At 39.1% G+C, this 14,033-nt stretch overlaps 2 pseudogenes; both read right to left on the bottom strand.

Annotated features, from left to right (window-relative positions):
• Positions 1 to 4,190: 4,190 nt before the first annotated feature.
• LOC143660008 (matrin-3 pseudogene) lies at positions 4,191 to 5,006 on the bottom strand (annotated as a pseudogene).
• Positions 5,007 to 10,596: 5,590 nt separating this feature from the next.
• Positions 10,597 to 11,385, bottom strand: LOC143658506 (small ribosomal subunit protein eS6 pseudogene; annotated as a pseudogene).
• Positions 11,386 to 14,033: the final 2,648 nt, after the last annotated feature.

A 14,033-nucleotide genomic window follows, 5' to 3' on the forward strand; every position in this document is an offset into this window, starting at 1 on the left:
CAAGAACGGAACAGAGCTTTTTGTGGCTGTGTATCTGCAAAGGTTTGACTGCCTCTGGATAAAGTGGCAGGACTTTTCAGGCTGCAGCTGCCCCAGGCATAGGCAGAAGTGAGCTCTTTTGAGGGCTTATCTGGAGCTTGTGCCTTCCCCAGGGGAGGGGTGAAGCCCCACCCAAGTGGAATCCCTCCATCAAGGAATTCAGACACCAGGGCTTGGTAATTTGAAGCCATTAAAACCAGCCTATAACCTCTCCTCTGTCTCCACCATGCCTCCAGCAGGGAGAGTCTGCCAAAGTTAAAGGTACTGCATCATCTTATGCTGGTGGGACCTGCAGTCAGACAAGTGCCACATACTGGGCAGGATAAGAAAAACAGAGTCCAGAGACTTCACAGGAAAGTCTTTCAACCTTCTGGGTTTCACCCTCAGGGAAAACCGACGCAGGTGATTCTTTCCTCCTGATAGGAGGCCAGTTTGGTCTGGGAAAATCTGGCTGGGGTCTATAATATCTAAGTAAACGCTCCTAAGTGTGTGTGTGTGGGGGAAAGGCACCACACAAGCAGGGCGAGAAACAAGAAAACAAGAACTGAAAAATTTTCCTCTGTTAAACAAAACTTAAGCTAAAGGTCCAGATAAAGCTGAACGGAATGTCAGAGAACAGATAGACAACAAATTCATCCAGCAAGAAAACCCTAGATAAAAGAAATGAAAGCAATCTCCAGAATAAACTAATTAAGGTAATTAAATGCCTATACACCAGCAAAAAAATTACAAGTCACACTAGGAAAATTGAAGATATGGCCCAGTCAAAGGAACAAACCAACAATTCAAATGATATACAGGAGCCGAAACAATTAATTCAGAATGTACGAACAGACATGGAAAACCTCATCAAAAACCAAATCAATGAATTGAGGGAGGATATAAAGAAGGCAAGGAATGAACAAAAAAAAAAAAAACTGAAAGTCTGAAAAAACAAATCACAGAACTTATGGGAATGAAAGACACAGTAGAAGAAATGAAAAAAACAATGGAAACCTGCAATGGTAGATTTTGAGAGACAGAACATAGGGTTTCTGAACTGGAGGACGGAACATCTGAAATCTGACAAGAAACACAAACTATAGGGAAAAAATGGAAAAGTATGAGCAGGGACTCAGGGAATTGAAAGACAACATGAAGCGCACGAATATATGTGTTGTAGGTGTCCCAGAAGGAAAAGAGAAGGGAAAAGGAGGAGAAAAACTAATGGAGGAAATTATCACTGAAAAATTTCCCAGCTGTTATGAAAGACTTAAAATTACAGATCCAAGAAGTGCAGCGTACCCCAAAGAGAATAGATCCAAATAGACATACTCCAAGACATTTAATAATCAGAATGTCAGAGGTCAAAGAGAAAGAGAGGATCTTGAAAGCAGCAAGAGAAAAGCAATCCATCACATACAAGTGAAACCCAATAAGACTATGTGTAGATTTCTCAGCAGAAACCATGGAGGTGAGAAGACAGTGGGATGATATATTTAAATTACTAAAAGAGAAAAACTGCCAACCAAGAATCCTATACCCAGCAAAATTGTCCTTCAAAAATGAGGGAGAAATTAAAACATTTTCCGACAAAAAATCACTGAGAGAATTTGTGACCAAGAGACCAGCTCTGCAAGAAATACTAAAGGGAACACTAGAGACAGATACGAAGACAGAAGAGAGAGGTGTGGAGAAGAGTGTAGAAAGGAAGACTATGAGTAAAGGTAAAAAGAAGGAAAATTAGATATGACATATAAAATCCAGAAGGCAAAATAGTAGAAGAAAGTACTTCCCATGCAGTAATAACACTGAATGTTAATGGATTAAACTCTCCAATCAAAAGACATAGTCTGGCAGAATGGATTAAAAAACAGGACCCATCTATATGCTGTCTCCACTCAAAGGACACGAGGCCAAGGGCACAAATGGACATTTACACACCAATGTTTATAGCAGCATTATTAACAATTACCAAGAGATGGAAACAGCCAAAATGTCCATCAACAGAGAGTTGGCTAAACAAACTGTGACATTTACATAAGATGGAATATTATGTAGCTGTAAGACAGAATAAAGTTATGAAGTATGTAACAACATGGATGGACCTTAAGGACATTATGCTGAGTGTGATTAGCCAGAAACAAATGGGCACATACTGCATGGTCTCACTGATATGAACTGACATTAGTGAATAAACTTGGAAATTTTCCTTGGTAACAGAGATCATCAGGAGATAGAAATAGGGTAAGATATTGGGTAATTGGAGCTGAAGGGATACAGATTGTACAACAGGACTGAATATAAAAACTCAGAAATGGACAGCACAATATTATGTAACTGTAATACAATTATGTTAAAACACTGAATGAAGCTGCATATGAGAATGATAGAGGGAGGAGGGCTGGGGCATAAATGAAATCACAAAGAAAGATAGATGATAAAGATTGAGATGGTGTAATCTAGGAATGCCTAGAGTGTGTATTGATAGTGACTAAGTGTACAAATTTAAAAAATGTTTTTGCATGAGGAAGAACAAAAGAATGTCATTATTGCAGTGTGCTGAAAATAGATGGTACTTAATATTTTAAAATTTCAACTAATGTGTGAGACTAAAGCAAAAAATGTTTATTTGGTGCAAATCTATACTTTCACTAGTGCATCTCCTAATATAACTTATGTAGATAGTTGATTGAACACCTTAAGTACATGGAACTTTGTATAGGACATGAGATTTTGTTGGTTTGTCCAGTTGATGCCCTGATGAATCCCAGAGTGATTTGATCAGTGAGTGGAAAAGTATTTGCAAAGTCCCCTTTGGGGAATGGTGAGAACGGGGGGAAACTCAACTTCCCCAAATTGAATTCTTGATATTCTCACAAGCGGTGTGGACAACCAAAGCTATAGGCAGAGCCCCCAGTCTTGGGGTTTGTTCATATGAAACTTAACCCCACAGGGGATAGGGCAAGCCTACTTAAAATTAGGCCTAAGAGTCACCCCCAAGAGAACCTCTTTTGTTGCTCAGATGTGGACTCTCTCTCCAGCCAACACAGCAAGCAGACTCACCACCCTCCCCCTGTCTACATGGGATATGACTACCAGGGATGTGGATCTTCCTGGCAGTGTGGGACAGAAATCCCAGAATGAGCTGAGATTCAGCATGAAGGGATTGAGAAAAACTCTAGAATGAGCTGAGACCCAGCATCAAAGGATTGAGAAAACCTTCTCGACCAAAACGGGGAAGAGTGAAATGAGACAAAGTGTCAATGGCTGAGAGATTCCAAACAGAGTCGAGAGGTTATTCTTATGCATTAAATAGATATCACTTTCTTAGTCAAGTTGTAATGGAGAGGCTGGAGGGAATTGCTTGAAAATGTGGAGCTGTGCTCTCGTGGCCATGTTTCTTGAAGATAACTGTATGATGATATGGCTGTCGCAGTGTGACTGTGTGGTTTTGAGAGCCTTGCGTCTGATGCTCCTTTTTGTCTACCTTATTGATGGACAAGTAAAACATATGGATTAAAAATAAATGAATAATAGGGGGAACAAATGTTAAAATAAATTTAGTAGATTGAAATGCTGGTGATCGGTGAAGGGGAGGGATAAGGGGTATGGAATGTTTGAATTTTTTCTGTCTTTTTATTGCTTTTTCTGAATTGATGCAGAATGTTCTAGGAAATGATCATGGTGATGAATTTACAACTATGTGATGATAGTGTGAGTTATTATATAACAAGAACAGAATGATCATATGATAAAAAGTTTTTTGTTTGTATGTGGTTATGTATCATAAATAAATTTAAAAAAAGAAAGGGAGGAGTAAGGGGTATGGTATGTATGAATTTTTTCTGCTGTCTTTTTATTTTTCTGAATTGATGCAAATGTTCTAAGAAATGATCATGATGAATATGCAACTATGTGATGATATTGTGAATTACTGATTATATATGTAGAACGGAATGATCATATGTTAAGAATGTTCATGTTTCTTTGTTGTCATATTTTTTTTAAACTTTTAAATTAATAAAAAAAAATTTTAAGTCACATCTCCAGGAAGATGATCTAATTACAGTTTCAAACATAGAATACTGAATAGGGATTAGAAGAAATGGCTGCCTTTACAAAATGGGATTAGGATTAAAACAAGGTTTTTCTAGGGCACATACATTGTTTCAAACCAGGACACTTCTCTTTTTCTCAAAGAGAGATCTCTCTTGTAAGGGACCAGGACCATGTCCGATTCTTTCATACTCAATATCAAATTTATAATACTTATGCCAGGTCTCACCAAAAAAGAGAATCATCGCTACACCTTTCTCCATCTCTTAATCTTGTCATCTTCATAATCCATTTGGTCATAATGACGAGATTCTAGAGAACGAGCTCCGTGGTCATAGTCAAGCACTGGCTTGAGACCAGGACCCCCACCATCAAGACCGCCTCTTCCAATGCGCTTCTCCCCCCAGTCATCCCGAGGTACTCCGCATGGCAGCTCCCAGGTGGCCATGTCGACCACAACTCCATGTAAGATCTTCTTTAGTTCTCCTCCTTTTAAGCTATCAGAAGGATTTGGGGGAAATTCTCAGGAGTAATCTTGTCCTCTGGATAATGACTCAGTACATCTAAGTCTCCGGCAGACAGACCCAAGCTGACCAAAATGTTACTGGCCTGGTCTGCGTCTCCATGGTGTTGAGAAGACAAAGGGAGTGGACCTCTACTTCCAGTGTTAAATACAGACCACAGATTATGGGAAGATGTATTAGCAGAAGACAGTGCCTATGAGCTCCTTGTTGACTCAGTGAAGAATTCATTCCAAGACTCATTAAACTAGCAAGGTATGTGGTACCCTGGTTCATCCTTCTAAGAGATGCTGGCCTACTTAAAGTCTGGGTAGCAGCAGCAAGAAGGCCTGATCCTGCTGCAGACAGGTCGTGCCCAAGACCCTGCGAGTCTGTGCTGAGAGATGACCGCTGGAATGACTTGGGCATTGTAGGACTATCTCTTGACTAGTTTAGAGATTTTTTTTAAATAATTTTAAGACGGCAAAAAAGAAAACTCACATTAAAAAGCTAGGTTAACTTTGCTTCAAAAAATGGTAACGCCAAGAAAAAGGATTGATAAAGGCTGTATTCTTCAAGCTGAGAACCAGCAGATGACTCTTAGGGAGAGGGAGAGGGAGAGGGAAAATGAGCGGCACCTCTTTCTCTCTCGGAGAGTAGGATGCATAGGATCCCACAATCCCCACAGCAGCGAGCTGGCAGGAGGTGGTGGTGGCAGCAACACAAGAACCTTAGCATAATCTTTTTGAAAGTTCAGCCCTGTTGTAGCATAATTAGTACTCCTTTTTTTCTTTCTTTCTTTCTTTTTTTTTTTTTTTTTTTTTTGTATGCTGTATGGTCTGGGGCACATTTCATTCTTTTTCTATGTGAGAATCCCTTTATTGCAGCACCATTTGTTGAAAAAAAATTTTTTGGGGGGGTAATGCATGGGCTGGGAATCAAGCCCGGTTCTCCTGCATGGTATATCCCTTTTCATTGCTGGGAGACTCAGGAGAGCCAAACTGCAGGGGCAGGAAGGAAGAATGGGCCTTAGAAAAGAGACGCACCTGCCTCAGGGGAGCTCACATCTGGAAGTGTGCTGGAACAGCAAAGCCTGTGTGCCCGGATGGCAGAATGAGGATTTAAGACTGGGATCGGCAAACTACATGTTGTGGGCCAAGTGCAGCCTACCACATGTTTTGGTATAGAACATGTTTTGTTCTCAACCTAAGAACAGCTATTAATAGTTGATTTAATTTTTTTATTAGAGAAGGTGTAGGTTTACAGAAAAATACTGCAGAAAATAGAGTTCCCACCCCCCTTGCACACTCACACACACTTTTCCTTATTATCAACACTTTGATTAGTGTGATAGCTTTGTTACAATAGATGGAACAATTTTATACTATTAACTATATTCCATAGAATACTTTAGGGTTCATTGTTTGTGTCATACAGTACTATCGTTTTTCCTTTTTAATGCTAGTAGAATATATACAACCTAAAATTTCTTCTTTTAACCACGTTTAGATATATAATTTAAGGGTGTTAATTACATTCACAGTGTTGTGCTATTAACACCATCCATTGCCAAAACCTTTCCATCACCTAGGGAATGTTGTGTTCACTTTCTTTTGCTTCAAGATAACCCCTAATTCCCTTGTGATTTCTACTTTGAGAGCTTGTTGTTTAATTTTCACATTTTTGCACTTTTTGCATTTCTCCCCATTATTGATTTCTACCTTTGTTCCATTGTGGTCAGAAAACATACACTGTATGATCAATACTTGTGACCTAACATATGGTTGATCCTGGAGAATGAACCATGTGCACTAGAGAAAAATGCATATTCTGCCATTTGAGGCTGATGTGTTCTAAATATGTTAGTTCTGGTTGGTTTAAAGTATTGTTCAAGTCTCATTATTTTATTTATCTATTTATTTGTGTGCATAGGCTGGGAATTGAATCTGGGTTTCCCCCATGACAGGCAAGCATTCCACCACCGAACCAACTATGCACCCTCCTTGCCTTACTGAATGTGGTGTTTTGAAGTCTCCTACTATTAATGTAAAACCATCCATTTCTCCCTTCAATCAATCAATAGGTGTTTGATATATTTTGGGGGTCTGCCACTAGGTGCATGTATATTTATAATTGTTATGTCTTCTTATAGAATTGACCCTTCTATCATTATATCATGACTTTCCTCGATCCTCTTAACACTTTTTTTGTTTAAAATCTGTTTTATCTGTTATTAGTATAGCTATCCAGCTCTCTTCTGGTTACTGTAACTACTTAAATCTTTGTATATGCTTGTAAACAGCATATAGTTGGGACATGCTCTGTTATCCATTCTGCCAATCTCTACATTTTGACTGGAAAGTTTAATCCATTTACATTTAAAGTAACTACTAATAATGCAGGACTTTCTTCTGCCACTTTGCTATTTCATGTTTGTAAGTCTTGTACCTTCTTTGTCCCGCAGTTCTTCCACTAATACCTCCTTTCTAATTGACTTTTTGCATTGCATCATTTTGAGTTCATTCTCATTTACTTCTGTATAAAGTTTTCAGATATTTATGGTTACCATCGGATTAAATTAACATCCTAAATTTTTAACAATCATATTTGATATGATACAAAATTAACTCTAGTATCATGCAACACCGTTTCCACATCCATCTCCCCTCACCTTTTTGCTATACTTGTCACAACTATATTTTTAGACATTGTATGTCCAAAACCATAGGTTTTCATTACACTTTATATATTTGCATTTCAGAACCTGCAAGAAGTAAAAATTCGAGTTACACACCAAAAAGTATATTTCAATAGTATTAGTTTAAACTGCCAGAATGCAAAATACCAGAATTGGGATGGCTTTTATAAAGAAAATTTAATAAGTTAGAAGTTACAGTTCTAAGCCTATAAATGTCCAAACTAATGCATCCAAGGAAAGATACCTTAATTCAAAAAAGGCCAATGGGTCAGGAGTACCTCTGTCAGCTAGATAGTCACGTGGCTGGCATCTGCTGGTCCCTTGCTCTGGGTTCTGCTACTTTCAGCCTCTGTTCCAGTGAGGGTTCCTCACTTTGCTTCTACAGGGCTGGCTTTCATCTCTTGGCTTCCCCTGGCTCTTTCCAGTCCTGGCTTGCTTAAGACCTCATGGAAATTCTGCTGGGCTCCAAGTATTTCTAAAAATCCCTGCTTCCATTCTCCAAGTGTCAACATCTGTTTTAGCTCTGCTCTGAAGTTTCATTTGGCTCTGTCATTTCTGAAGTTTCTCCAAAATGTTTCCCCGTTTTTATTTTTTAATTTGCATGGGCAGGCACCAGGAATCGAACCTGGGTTTCGAGGCATGGCAGGCAAGAACTCTGCCTGCTGGGCCATCGTGGCCCACCCTGTTTCTTCTTTTAAGGATTCTAGTAAACTAATCAAGACCCACCTGGAATGGGTGGAGTCACTTCTCCCTCTAATCAAAAGGTCACACCCACAATTGGGCAAGCCACATTCTCTGTGGAGATAATTTAATAAAAAATTTCCAACCTACAGTACTGAATAAGGATTAAAAGAAATGGCTGTCCCCACAAGATTCAATCAGGATTAAAACATGGTTTTTCTGGTGTACTTAATACTTTCAAACCAGCACAAGTACCAATATTTATAATTAACCATATGATTACCTATACCAAATATTTATTTCTTTATGCCCATTTTTTGATCTACCCACTACTTTCCTTTCCTTTCAGTTGAAGAACTACCTTTAGCAGTGCTTGTAGAGCAGGTCTAGTGGTGACATACTCCTTCATCTTTTTTTTAAGTTTTTTATTGTATAATACAACACGTAAACAAAGCAAAGAAAGAAAAAACAATAGTTTTCAAAGCACTCTTCAACAAGTAGTTGATTCCAAACAGAGTTGAGAGGTTATCCTGGAGGTTATTCTTACGCATTAAAGAGATTAATAAGGTTAACCTTGTTAACCACGATGTAATGGAGAGGCTGGAGGGAATTGCCTGAAAACGTAGAGTTGTGTTCCAGTAGCCATGTTTCTTGATGATGATTGAATAATGATATAGCTTTCACAATGTGACTGCGTGATTGTGAAAACCTTGTGTCTGATGCTCCTTTTATCTACCTTGTCAACAGATGAGTAGAACATATGGAATAAAAATAAATAATAGGGGGAACAAATGTTAAAATAAATTTAGTGTGAAGTGCTAGTGATCAATGAAAGGGAGGGGTAAGGGGTATGGTATGTAAAAAATTTTTTTCTGTTTTTGTTTTATTTTTCTGTTGTCTTTTTATTTCTTTTTCTGAATTGATGCAAATGTTCTGAGAAATGATCATGATGATGAATATGCAAAAAACAAAAAAAAACAAGTAGCTACATGTCAGATCCCAGAAATCTGTCATGGGCTACCATACCATCATCTCAGATTTTTCCTTCTAGCTCCTCCTGAACATAGAGGCTAGGAGGAATAAATATATATTTTTTTATCATCACAATCAACTTTTTTTTTCTTTTTTGTGAAAAATAACATATATACAAAAAAGCAATAAATTTCAAAGTACAGCACAACAATCAGCTGTAGAACAGATTTCAGAGTTTGGCATGGGTTACAATTCCAAAATTTTAGGCTTTTGTTAAACCCTACCCTCTCTGTATAACTCCACCATCACCTTTGATCTTTCCGTCCCTCTGTTTAGGGGTGTTTGGGCTATGGCCATTCTAATTTTTTCATGTTGGAAGGGGCTGCCAATAATATGGGGTAGGGAGATAGAACTAGTTGATGTTCTGGAGAGGCTGGGCCCTCTAGGTTTCAGGACTTATCTGGACCAGGGACCCATCTGGAGGTTGTAGTTTTCTGGAACCTTTGTAGAATTTTATATATTATCCTAGGTGTTCTTTACAATTGGCTGGAATGGCTTTAGTTGGGGTTTGACAAGTTATGATAGGTAGCAATGTCTAACTGAAGCATGCATAAGAGTGACCTCCAGAGTAGGCTCTGAACTGTATTTGAACTCTCTCAGCCACTGACACTTTATTAGTTACACTTCTTTTCCCCTTTTGGTCAGGATGGAATTGGTGATTTCACAATGCCAAGGCCAGAGCCATCTCCCATACTGCCAGGGGGACTTTCACCCTGAGACCCCATGAAGCCAGGAGTACAATGATTTCACTTACAGAGTTGGGCTTAGAGAGACTGAGGTCACATCTGAACAACAACAGAGGTCCCCCAGAAGTAACTCTTAGGCATGCCTATAGGTAGTCTAAGCTTCTGCACTACCTACATAAGCTTCCCAAGAGTAAGCCTCATGATTGAAGGCATGGCCTACTGATTTGGGTGTCCCTAAATTTTGATACAGTATCAGGGGATTCCCCAGTGGTAAAGTTTAATAGTTCAATATCTTTTCTCCTATCCCTTAAGGGACTCTGATTATCTGCTTAACATATTCTAGGATGTATCCAGTCATTACATTAATCTATACAGGATTAAAGGCCCTCATTCTTTTTTTTTTTTTTGCATGGGCAGGCACCAGGAATCGAACCTGGGTCCTCTGGCATCGCAGGCAAGCATTCTCACCTGCTGAGCCACCGTGGCCTGCCCAAGGCCCTCATTCTTATTTTGGGTTCCCGTGTTTTAATTGTTCAAATGGTCTATCCAGACAGATTGTGTTAGATTATGTGCTACAGAAAATATAGACTACAGACAAAATACACCTTTCTTCCTTTGGTCTCAAAGAGTAGGCAATGTTCTAAAATATAGACAATGTCTTCCCTACCCCTGTGTTCTAAATTACCTTAATCCTGACCTGCTCAGCTTTATTCTTATCTCTAAATACCAGGTTATACATATATAAAACAACCTCTCAAAATCCAGAAATAATAGTTACCACTCCAGACTTAATGTGACTGCTATAAAAGCTCACAACCTAGGACCCTGTTTTCTTATAAGCATTTTCTAAAGGAGACCATACAATAATTATTCTTTTTTTTTAAATCTCTGATCTTATTTATTTGTAACTCTACTCTCAATCTTATTTTTGACTGGACTCAGATTTAGAGGTAGAAGCTCTTAGAGAGGACATCCTCCGTCTCTTGGCAATCTGTTCCTGGCGTTTTTCTTTGGCCTCCTTCATCCTCTTGGCCAAAAGTTTAGCATATTCTGTAGCCTCTTACTTATTTTTCTTAGTGTGCTGTTTCTTCAGGGCAATATGCCGACGTTTATGTTGCAGGACCCGTGGAGTAACAAGACGCTGAATCTTGGGTGCTTTGGTTCTCGGTTTCTTACATTCTTTGTTCAGGGGCTTTCTCACAACATACTGGCGGACATCATCTTCTTTAGAGAGATTGAAAAGTTTGCGGATTCTGCTGGCTCTTTTGGGCCCGAGACGATGAGGCACAGTAGTATCAGTCAGTCCAGGAATTTCCTTCTCTCCTTTTTTTACAATAACCAAGTTGAGAACACTCGGATTGGCATCCACAATGCAACCCCTAACAGATTTGCGCTTTCTTTCTCCAGTTCTTCTTGGTCTGTAACAGGAATGCCCCTTACTCAGTAAAAGGTGCACATGACCATGGGTCAAGACACCCTACTTCATGGGGAAACCTTGTTTGTCGTTTCCACCACTGATTCGGACAACATAACCCTTCCACTCTTCGCCCAGAGCATCAGCAGCAACTTCTGTTGCCATTCGCTTCTCATAAAAGGTACGTAGTTTGCGTTCATCGTCCACTTCAATGAGCTTCTGGCAGCCAGTGGCTGGGAAGGAGATGTTCAACTTCATGACGAGGCAGCCGACCGCCTCCGAGGCGCCACGAAAAAGAGAGCAATAATTATTCTTTTGTTTCTGGCTTGTTTTGCCTCACTGAATGTCCCACAGGTTCAGCACATCATTACATGCCTCACGACTTCATTCCTTTCTGAAGCAGCACAATACTCAATCATATGTATGCACTATCATCGTTCACCAATCCACTCCTCAGTCAGTGCATCCTTCTGCCACCTGCATTCGTTGGGCATCATGTATAATGCCGAAAATCCACAGTCCAGCAACAATCTCAATTTTAGATAATTTCATTGTTTCCAAGAGAAAGAAAACCAATAAACACACCCTCGCCAAATAGGAAATCTAAACCTCCCTTTAGCTCTTGTCCCTCCCCCATCATTTACCTCTGCTGTTGCTGTGGTAGTGATGATAGTTTCCTCACATAGCTCATAGCATGCAATGACAGTTTCCCCCCTGTACCCTGGACTTACACACTCTTTGTACGTGAATCATACTTCTGAAGTAATTCTTGCAAGAACTAATTTATATTTCTAGTGTTAATCAATGGGACACATAAGTCTGTACAACCCTGTTCAATCTTGTTCATCTTCAATATGATGATATTACTTATAGACCCACTAGAGATCCACCTTTGCTCCTGTCTATTCCCTTACATTGGAGTTCAATCTCATTAGCTAATGGTTTACCCATGTTCTAGTTTGTTAGCTGCCAGGATGCAATATACCAGAAACAGAATGGCTTTTAAAAAGGTGAATTTAATAAGTCGCTAGTTTACTGTTCTAAGGCTGAGAAAATGTCCCAATTAAAGCATGTCTATTGAAATGTCCAATCAAAGGCATCCAGAGAAAGATACCTTGGTTCAAGAAGGCCGATGAAGTTCAGGGTGCCTCTCATCTGGAAAAGCACATGGCAAACACAGTCAGGGTTCCTCTCTCATCTGGAAGGGCACATGGCAAACACGGCGTCATCTGCTAGCTTTCTCTCCTGGCTTCCGGTTTCATGAAGCTCCCTGGGAGGTGTTTTCCTTCTTCATCTCCAAAGGTGGCTGGCTCATGGACTCTCTGCTTCATAGTGCTGCAGCATTCTCTGTTCTCTCTGAATCTCCTTCATTCTCTGAAATGTTTCCTCTGTTATAGGGCTTCAGAAACTTATCAAGACTCACCCAAATGGGTGGAGACATGTCATCACCTAATTCAGTTCAACAACTACTCTTGATTAAATCACATCTCCAGGGAGATTATCTAATTACAGATTCAAACATACAGTATTGAATAGGGATTATTCTGCCTTTACAAAATGAGATTTTGATTAAAACATGGCTTTTCTAGGGGACATACATCCTTTCAAACCAGCACAACCCATCTCTAGCTTCTAGGTATCTCTAAGTCCTGTATATTCTGTGTTATGAGCCTCTGATTTTACTTTTATAATGGCCATAAACATGGAATCATACAGTATTTGTCCTTTTGTGTCTGGCTTCTTTCACTCAGCATTATGTCCTCAAGGCTCATCCATCTTGTCCTGTGCTTCCTCCTTCAGCTTTTTTTAAACCTGGAAAAGTGTTCACCTCCAAAAGTCTCACCACATATAAAATTCCTAGTTGGCAATTGTTCTCTTTAAGCACTTTAAATATGTCTTTACACTGCCTTTTTGTGTCCACAGTTTCTGGTGGGAAATCAGCCTTCATCCTATTGGGATTCCTTTGCATGTAACATGTTGCTTTTCTCTTAAGGCTTTCAGAACACTCTCCTTGTCCTTGCCATTTGGAAGTTTGACTATCACCAGTGTGTGCATGGTTCCTTCCGAGTTTATCCTGTTTAGGGTTCACTGTTCTTCTTGAACGTGTATATCCAAGTATTTTGTTAAATTAGAGAAGCTTTCTGCCAGTATTTCTTTGAATATCTCTTCTGCTCCTTTCTCTCTTTCTTCTCCTTTTGGGACTCCCATAATGCATATATCGATATGTTTTATGGTGTCACACAGGTCATGTAGGCTCTGGTCACTTTTTTAAATCTTTTTTTTTTTTTTTGCATGGGAGGCACTGGGAATTGAACCCAGGTCTCTGGCATGGCAGGCAAGAACTATTCCTGTTGAGCTACCATGGCCCGCCCTATAATATTTTTATTGATAGAACAACATACAAACATGAACATTCTTAACATATGTATATTCCATTCTTGGTGTATAATCAATGGCTCATAATGTCATCATATAGTTGTATATTCATCACCATGATCATTTCTTAGAACATTTGAATCACTCCAGAAAAAGAAATAAATAGAAAAAAATTCATTCATTTTATTTCTTTTTCTATTGCGTTTTTATTTCTATTTTTTGAATTGATGCAAGTGTTCTAAGAAATGATGAATATGCAGCTATGTGATGATATTGTGAATTACTGATTATATATGTAGAACGGAATGATCACATGTTAATGTTTTTGTTTGTTTGGTGTTAAATTTTTTAATTAATAAATAAATTTTTTAAGAAAGGAAAAAAAGGACATATCGGTGTGGCTAGAGGGGGGAAAACACTTAAAACCACAGTGCTGTGTTCCAGTAGCCTTGTTTCTCGAAGATAATTGTGTCATGATACAGGTTTTACAACGCGACTGTGTGATTTGTGAAAACCTTGTGTCTGAGGCTCCTTCTATCTACCTTATCGACAGACCAGTAAAACATAGG

This window comes from Tamandua tetradactyla, chromosome 16 (assembly GCF_023851605.1).
Source record: "Tamandua tetradactyla isolate mTamTet1 chromosome 16, mTamTet1.pri, whole genome shotgun sequence".
Classification (NCBI taxonomy): domain Eukaryota; kingdom Metazoa; phylum Chordata; class Mammalia; order Pilosa; family Myrmecophagidae; genus Tamandua; species Tamandua tetradactyla.